Raw genomic sequence first — 8707 nt, forward strand, 5'->3', positions numbered from 1 at the left:
CGTAAGTTCATTTGTATCCTTTCTTTTTAAGATTCTACACATAAGCAGTATCACATGGTACTTGTTTTTCTCTGGCTACTTCACTTACTATGCCGATCTCTAGGTCCGTCCATGTTGCTGTGAATGGCATTATTTCCCTCTTTTTATGGCTGAGTAATACTCCATTGTATATGTACCACATCGTCCTTATCCATTTGTCAGTGGACATTTAGGTTGCTTGTCTTGGCTTCATAAATAGTGCTTCAGTGAACACTTGGGCACATGTATCATTTTCAATTTGGTATTCTCTGGATATATGCCCAGGAATGGAACTGTAGAATTGTATGGTAGCTCTTTTTTTTTTAGTTTTTTAAGGGACCTCCATACTGTTCTCTATTGTGGCTACACCAATTTACATTCCCACCAACAGTGTAGAATGGTTGTTTTCTCCGCACCATTTCTGGCATTTATTACTTGCAGACTTTTTCATGATGGCCATTCTGACAGGTTGAGCTCATACCTCGTTGTAGTTTTGATTTGCATTTCTCTAATAATTAGCAATGTTGAGCATCTTTTCCTGTGCCTCTTGACCATCTTTATGTCTTTTTTGGAGAATTGTCTATTTAGGTCTTCAACCTATTTTTTTTTTTTTTAAACTGGGCTGTTTGGTTTTTTTTTTTAATTTAGCTGTGTGTATATTTGGAAATTAATCTCTTGTTGGTAGCATCATTTGCAAGTATCTTCTCCCATTCTGTAGGTTTTCTTTTTGTTTTACTTATGGTTTCCTTTGCTGTGCAAAGCTTTTTCATTTCATGAGGTCCCATTTCTTTATTTTTATCTGTCTCTGACTAGGAGATGGATCCAAAAAGGTCTTGCTGTGATTTACATCAGCGTGTCCAGCCTATATTTTCCCCTAGTTTTATTTAGTAGTATCTAGTTTTACATTTAGGTCTTTAACCCATTTTGAGTTTGCTCCTGTGTCTGGTGTTAGAGAACGTTCTAATTCCATTCTTTGAAACATAGCTGCCCAGTTTCCCCAGCACCGCTTATTGACGAGCTTGTCTTTTCTACCTTGTGTATACACTCTCGCCTCCTTCCACATCAATTAACTGACCGCAGGTGCGTGGGTTTATCTCTGTCCCATCCCACTGACACTTGCTTTTGTGCCAGGACCACACTCTTTTGACGACTGCAGCTTTGTAGTGTAGTCTGAAGTCAGAGAGCCTGGCTTGCCCAGGTCTGCTCTTCTTTCTCAATATTGCTTTGACTACACAGAGTGAAAGAATATGTGTACAAGCTGCCATACGAACTTTAAAATGTTTTGTTCTAGTTCTGTGAAAAATGCCATTGGTAGTTTGACAGGAATTGCATTGAATCTGTAGATTACCTTAGGTAGTATGGTTGTTTTGACAGTGTTCATTCTTCCAGTCCAAGAAGACATTTTTCATCTGTGTCACCTTCAGTTTCTTTCATCAGTACCTTATAGTTTTCCAAGTACAGGTCTTTTGCCTCCTTATGTAGGTTTATTTCTAGGTGTTTTATTAAGATCATTTTTAAAATAAAAGATAGTTTTAAAGAAGATGATTTTTTTAAAGTTATTTTAAAATGACGTTTTCCACACTTATACTCACAAATACCTACACAGTATTTTGGTTTAGTAAGAATGTTACCTCTTAGCTCATATCTTGGAGGATCACAGCTCTTGAAAAATAAGCTCCCAAAGTAGCAGGCTGGGACAGAAGCCACACACATTCTTACAGCTCTGAGAGGCACAGGATACCAGCTGCATCATTAGGCGGATGCCTTAGATCACAGAGCGGGGTATGTTTTTCAATAATTAGATGACATCTAAGTGGGCAGAATTTGTTGTGGAAAAATAGTTACAGGTGAATGTAGCTAATCTGGATTCCTCGGGAGTGTGGCCCCAGCACAGGGAACAGTCTTGTTTGGCGGGCTGCTGCGCATTCCCGCTGGAATGCTGCTGCACATTCCCATCTGGTCTACCTTGGGCGGGGCCTGGACTGGCTGTACCTTGGTCACTGGGGGAGCTTAAAAACCTCAGGGCTTCCCTGGAGGTCTCGTGGTTGACTCTGTGATCCTGATGCAGGGGCGTGGGTTCAGTCCCTGATCGGGAAACTGAGATCCCACAAGTTGTATAGCCAAAAAAAAAAAGATCTCTGACACCTGGGCCCCACCCCAGAGACCAGAGGGTTGCCCCTGGGGAGTGGCCAGGGCTTGGGATTTGCAAACCGCACCCCCCCATCCCTGCAAGTTGGTGCAGCTGAGGGTGAGACGTGTGGCCACAGGATGGCCATGAGCTGACTCCCAGCTTGTTCCTTGTGAAATGAGACATTTCTGACGAAAGGTGAATAAACCCCTAAATCCCACTCCCTCCCTCCTGCACATGCCTGGTAAATGTGGGGATTTCTGAAGGGAATTTTACGTTGCCAAAGCCGCCAGTGGGGGACAAGGCCGTCTTTGGCATTGCCAAGGCCCCGGGACTAGTGCAAGTCGCAGGATTTGGTGAGAGGCCTGTGTGCGTGGAGCTCCGCCTCTAAGGCTGCAGCTGTCACTGCGGGCCTGGAAGGAGTGGGGTGTTTTGAGGTGATCGAGTGACGAAGGTGGGGAACCAAGTAAGTGCTGTGGGTTCCTGATGCTCAGCCATCTCATCCCAACAGAAGCTCTGTGACAACGCTGATGGTCTTAGCATATTTGTTGTTGACTAGTCACTCAGTTGTGTCCAATTTGGCAACCTCATGAATGTAGCCCGCCAGGCTCCTCTGTCCATGGGATTTCCCAGGCAAGAACACTGGAGTGGGCTGCCATTTCCTCCTCCAGTGTATTGGTGGTGGTCTGTAAGTAACCAGACAGTGACCATCAGACCAGTCGTTGAGTTTTTTCATACCTCTAAGTGGATTATACTTTAGAGTCATGCTTCAGGGGGTCAGCTTTGAGAGGACATCAGGAGGAGACATTCTAACTCATTTCTTATGAAGCGTGTTTGGTCAGTAATCTAAACATATTAATCACAGCCCCGCTAAACCACAAATCCTCCTAGTTGAGGATGAGCTCTCAAAGGGAACAGTGGGACGTTACTGGTAGGAACATGTTGTGAAGCTCATCGCCCACACCCAGAGCGGGGCTGTCCTGCTGGGCTCACCCGAGCAGGCCGAGAGCTGCAGTCAGGGTTAAATATGACCTTGTGACAGGGCTGGGGAGGGGGCGAGGAGGGGGCTGGGGGCACAGGCGGCCTGGAAGCACCCCTGCGGAGAGGCTGGCACCGCCTGGGGAGTCTGGGTTTCCCGTACCTGCTGCCAGAGTGATGGCATCCCGTCAGATCAGCAGGACCTGCCAAGCCATAGACTGGCTTCTGAGGCAGTGTTCCCCACAGGTTTCTGTTGCCAAACATCACTTCTGCAGCCAGACCACAGCGAATGGTCCCCGAGCTGCGGGCCCTGCGCCCGCCAGGCGCTGGCTGCCCCCAGCCCTGCATGACCAGCCTCTGTGCGTTCACCTGGGCCCGAGGGCTCAGACCATTCACTTTTCTGGACTTACGGCTTTAACCCCTGTGCTGGGTGCTGGGGGGACAGAGCCAACCCCTGCTCCCCTGGACCTCACGGCCCCCCCAACAGCTGCAAGGGGTGGTAACTGTGCTAACGTGGGCCGCAGAGCTCGGTCAGGTGTGAAGGCGAGCGCTGGACAGGGCTGTGGAAAAGGTGAGCCCTGAGGCCAGGTGAGTGGTCCGTGGGGAGGCAGTGTGCCTGGTGGTCCAGACGAAGGGCATGGATGCTGGGGCCGCGTTGCTGGACAGAAGCCTGAAGGCCACTTCCCAGGTGTGGGGTCTGGGTAATGCGGGTATGACAGCTGTGAGGATGAAGTGAATACATGCAGAGCTCTTGGAGAAAGGCTGACACACAGCAGGTGCTGCATAAACGTCAGCGAGGAGGAGGAAGCTGGGAGCGGGCTCTGGAGATTTCGCAGCTGACCGGAGAATGAAGAGGCCCTGAGACTACCCCTCACGCTAGAAACAAGAATACTGTCTTTTTTTCACATTTTTTTTTAATGTGGACCATTTTTAAAGTCTTTATTGAATTCGTTACAAGTTACTTCTGTCGTTTGTTTTGACTGTTTTGGCTGCAGGGCGTGTGGGAGCCCGGATCCCCCTCCAAGGATCAATGCACCCCTGCGTCGGGAGGCCACATCTTACCTGGTGCAGCACCAGGAACCCCACGCACACTGTCCTACTCAGACATTTCCTCAGAGGAATCAGTACTGCCCTTGTCGAGGACTTCCCTAGAACCTCTACCCAGGGTTCGTTTGCAGGATTTGAACCACTCATTCAGCATTATTCCACAAAGTCACCAAAATGCAAGTCTCGATCCTTTCCTTAAGACCCAGGGAATATGTCTTTTTAACTTCTGGGGAGGGAGTCAGGATGTTTCAGAGAGTCAGGGAGGCAGCTGGCGGGGAGACTCCAGGTGAGGCATGTGTTTGTACGACTGTTTACCCTGGGTCTGGGGGCAGAGCCTACGTTCTGCCCCCAAATGATTCAACGGGGATGCTGGCGATTTCAGCCACACTGCCCAGTGTCTCAGAAATGGGGCGAAGGGATTCATTCAATCCAGAGACGGTTTAAAACGCAGACCGCGTGTTGGCTGGCTGGTGAAAGATGCTTTTCATCCTATAACTAACGCAGTAAAACCTACACTGCTGCTGCTGCTAAGTCGCTTCAGTCGTGTCCAACTCTGTGCGACCCCATAGACGGCAGCCCACCAGGCTCCCCCGTCCGTGGGATTCTCCAGACAAGAACACTGGAGTGGGTTGCCATTTCCTTCTCCAGTGCAGGAAAGTGAAAAGTGAAAGTGAAGCCACTCAGTCGTGTCCGACTCTTTAGCAACCCCATGGACTGCAGCCCACCAGGCTCCTCCACCCATGGGATTTTCCAGGCAAGAGTACTGGAGTGGGGTGCCTTTGCCTTCTCCGAAAAACCTACACATCTGTAGTCAAACGTGCTGCTCACTAGTCATTAAACCCAATATGGCTTTGGATTTCTCTGCTGCCTCTAAACAATATAAAAGTCTCAGTGATGGTAAGGAACAGCCTTCATTTATCAGGGTGAGTGTTAAAACGCTCCTTGTAATGGACCCCTGTGTCTGAGTCTCTGCAGTCCTGTACCTCCCCTGTCTCATGGATTCTTCAACAAAAACAACAAGGAAATCATCCTGGAAGGAAGGACAACCAGCAAGCTTGCCAGTTCCTGGACCTGGAAAATGCCTAAGTTGCTGTCTACACCCTCCCTTCCTTGAAGCTGGGGAACTATCAATTCAGCCCTGTCTCCGTGCAGCCCACCTGAAGCCCCAGTAGGCAAATGTCTGTCAGTCTTCTCTCTTATTAATGGGGATTCCACCATTTCTCTTGAGCCCCAACTCCAGAATTTAATCAGCAGCAGAGTGCAGGAGTCCTCTACATCAAACCAAACTTCTCCCTTGCTTCAGTCCAAGGCGATTTCGTCTTAGGCTGGAGAGGCAAACCACAGTCACTGTGACAATCAGTCAAGTGCCTGAAGACAGTTAAGCCAGCTTCGGTCATCGCTCATCAGAACGGCCAACCGCAGCGCCAGGGGCCCCTAAGGCCCGCTTTCCGTCATGAGACCGTGGGACGGTAAAGCGGAAAGCGGTTTCGGTTGACAGTCCTACCTGCTTGACGGATGATGGCAGGTCACAGAGATGGGCGTGCAGTGCAGGTCTCTGGACGCCTGGCTCCGCGCTCCTGCCATCAGACCACACTCTTTGTACTCCTGCTCTGTAGGCGCCTGACACAGAGACGCTAGTGGGACTTAGGAACCTCACCCAGCGGGACGCTCTGCGATGGGGCGCTCCGGTTAGTGGAGTCTCTCTGAGAAGGCGGAGAAGAGCGGACTTCCCTGGTGGCCCAGTGCGGGGCTCCAGGCTTCGAACACAGGGGCGTGTCCCACCCCTGGTTGGGGAACTAGGATCCCAGAGGCTGCCAAAACCCCAAAACCCAGAAACAAGGGGGAGGAGAGCCCACCCTGTGGTGGTGGAAGAGGTTTGGGGACAAGGCCAGGGCGGAGTCTGTGCAGAGGAAGGTCCTCAGACGGGAGGGGAAGAAGGCAGAGTCCCAGACGCCTGGCCTTGTCGCTCGCAGCCGGGTGGACCCGGGCAGGACCTCTAACTACCGACCCTCACCTGCCTCAGAGGGAAAACGGGGAAGCTTCCTTCACACGGCCTGTTGCACAGAAACATTGTCATTTAATGAGACAAACGCCAAGTACTTCTGTGAAGTGAAAGCCGCTCAGTTGTGTCTGACTCTTTGCGACCCCATGGACTATACAGTCCATGGAATTCTCAGGCCAGAACACTGGAGTAGGTAGCCTTTCCCTTCTCCAGGGGGTCTTCCCAACCCAGGGATCGAACCCAGATCTCCTGCATTGCAGGCAGATCCTTCACCCGCTGAGCCACCAGGGAAGCCCATCTCCAGCGGATCTTCCCGACCCAGGGATTGAACTGGGGTCTCCTGCATTGCAGGTGGATTCTTTACCAGCTGAGGCACAAACTGCCACCGAAACCCAGACCACCACAGAATTCAGGGTATCCCCAGTTACTATTCCTGAAGAAGATGAAAACAATGCAGTAAAGAGAAGGCAGAATAAAGCTAGAGTAATGAAAACAGTGTGATTTCAAAGCAGCAATAAATCAGCAGACTTGGGAAACAGAGCAGTGAGGGGATTTAAGCATGTGATAAAGGAGGAATTTCAAAGCGGGGGGAAAGTGTGGAATATCTGATGAATGCTGCTGAGCAACTGGAGCACTATATGGAAAAAGACAAAATTAATTCCCAGTGGATTAAAGACCTGCAGAAGTACCAGAAGAAAGTATATCCATGAAAACCAAGGGAGGGGTTCCCAGGTGGCTCAACGGCAAAGAATCCGCCTGCCAATGCAGGAGACGTGGGCCCGATCCCTAGTCCGGGAAGATGCCACATGCTGTGGAGCAACTAGGCCCGTGGACCATGCCTTCTGAGCCTGTGCTCTGGAGCCTGGGAGCCAGAACCACTGAAGCCCAGTCACCCTAGAGCTCGTGTTTCACAAGAGAAGTCACTGCATGAAAAGCCTGCGCAGTGAGTAAAGAGGAGCCCCTGCTCGCCACAGCTAGGAAAAAGCCCACGCAGCAAAGAAGACCCAGCAAGCACAAATAAGTAATAAATTTGAAAGAAAAAAAGTGGGGGGAGACTGACATACTTTATTACATATACATTTAAAACTCTGGTATACATTATTAAAAAAAGAATTCAGAGACAAGTAGTAGACTGGGAAAAGATATTTCCAATATATATAAGAAAGGATTAGCACTCATTCTATTTTATAAGGAGTTACAAATCAGATATCAAGATGTATAGAAAATGTGAACACACCATTCTCCAAAGAAAAAAGAGAAGTGGCTAAAACACTTAAAGGAGTAAAAATGTTAGAGAGCAATCAGAAAATAAGTTTTTTTTTTGTTAAAGGCAACTTTCACCCAACTGACTAGGAAAAACCGTATGAAGACTTAGAATATCTAGTATTAGCCAGAGGTAGGGAAGTGGGTACTTTCATACTCCACCACTCTAAATCGACTCGGCATTTTACAAAGCAGTTTGACGATACCAGTCAGTTTTTGATTCAGAAATGACAATTCTAGCGATTGTAGTTTGTGCACAAAAATCATGGAAAAGTGTGTACGCTGCAAACTTTGTAATAGCCCCAGACTGGGAACAGTCTAGATGTAGGTCATAAGGGCGTGGTAAGGTACATTCCGATGCATGTCCGTAATTTGGAGTGTGTTAATGACATCTGCAAGCACAGATATCTCGTGTATCCCGTGTTATTATACCATAAACTGTCTAGAAGGGAACCCAGCCAGCTTTTTACACAGAAGTTCATTCCGGGTGAGTGAGTGGCATGGGCGGGGATGACTTTAGCTTTTCACTTTATGGGGTCACACAGAGTCAGACGTGACTGAGCGACTTCACCCCTTCATATTATTAGATTTTTTATAATCATACTGATCAGGTAATTATAAAGAACAAAGAAATGGACGGAATCTTGGTACACTCAAGCACAGCAAAAGGGGACACAGGGGTGGGATGGAAGAGACCAGCTCAAGCTAAACGGGCCCCGCAGGGTATGGAAGAGCTCAGACAGACTGTATCGAGACGGCTGCTCAACATCCAGGATGGTTCTCGGTTCCTAAGCGCAAAGCATTTTAAAATGCACGCTTTGATCTGACGGTGGTCAGGAGGTATCTTTAAAGGTCATCACCATGCTTGCTTCATATGTGCATATTAGGAAGGCGTAAGATTAAAATACAAGACAGCTCACTATTTCTCTCGAATGAGAGCAGTATACTTCTTTGGCTTTCATTTAAAAGAAAATGAAATAATAGCTCTCAGGTTGAATTATCTGGATAAGATCATCTGCAATACCCAGGAATGAAGGAAATTGCTGTTTTCCATTCAGAAAGTTAAAAAAAAAAAATCTCAGGCCAAGGCTGGATGCTGTCTGACACTCCCCGCGTGCGTTCACACACTGGTACCGGCACGTGTACCTACCTGCTTGCAGCTCTGCATCCCATGGGAACAGTTCTCCTGAGCATGTCGCCAGAGTGGGCAAAACCTTCCCCATTGCCTCTTCCCACCGCCCCATCACTCCGATGACTTGTCCAGTCAACCA

The sequence above is a fragment of the Bos mutus genome, chromosome 1, assembly GCF_027580195.1.
Source record: "Bos mutus isolate GX-2022 chromosome 1, NWIPB_WYAK_1.1, whole genome shotgun sequence".
Lineage (NCBI taxonomy): Eukaryota > Metazoa > Chordata > Mammalia > Artiodactyla > Bovidae > Bos > Bos mutus.